Source organism: Nematolebias whitei, chromosome 18 (genome assembly GCF_014905685.2).
Source record: "Nematolebias whitei isolate Nwh7 chromosome 18, NemWhi1, whole genome shotgun sequence".
NCBI classification, from domain to species: Eukaryota; Metazoa; Chordata; class Actinopteri; order Cyprinodontiformes; family Rivulidae; genus Nematolebias; species Nematolebias whitei.
In genome coordinates, this window is record NC_056515.1 from 17603437 (window position 1) to 17603987 (window position 551).

At 25.8% G+C, this 551-nt stretch overlaps 1 protein-coding gene across 1 annotated transcript in view; it reads right to left on the reverse strand.

The window, feature by feature from the left end:
* Positions 1–551, reverse strand: part of slc27a6 (solute carrier family 27 member 6) — a 40899-nt gene that overhangs the window by 9042 nt on the left and 31306 nt on the right. The window lies entirely within an intron of this gene.

A 551-nucleotide genomic window follows, 5' to 3' on the forward strand; every position in this document is an offset into this window, starting at 1 on the left:
ATATCATCATATGATTAACATATCATCATATGATTAACATATCATCATATGATTAACATATCATCATATGATTAACATATCATCATATGATTAACTAATGAACATAAATGAAGTTGTTGCAGAAGTCTTTACCCTCTTTGTTCCATGCTGAAGGACAATAAAGCTGCTTCTAGTTTATGTTGAGCATTTTCTCTCATCTTAAAGTGGATGTTTAAGAAGCAGGTAAATACCTCGGGAAGGTAAAACAAAAAAAAAAAAAAAAAAAAAAAACGAATTAGGATTAAAATAATTCACTTTCACATTAACACACGTATAACTTAAATTAAGTACTTGTTTTCAGGAAATCTACAAAATAAAAGTGTGCAACAAAACTAAAGTCTGTGTACTTTAACAGGAATTTTGTGTTTATGGTAAAAAGAAAATTGTCACAAAAAATTGACTATAAAATGCTTATATAATATCTATCTATATATTTCTATATCTCTCTCTCTATATATATATCTATATCTATCTATCTATCTATCTATCTATCTATCTATCTATCTATCTAT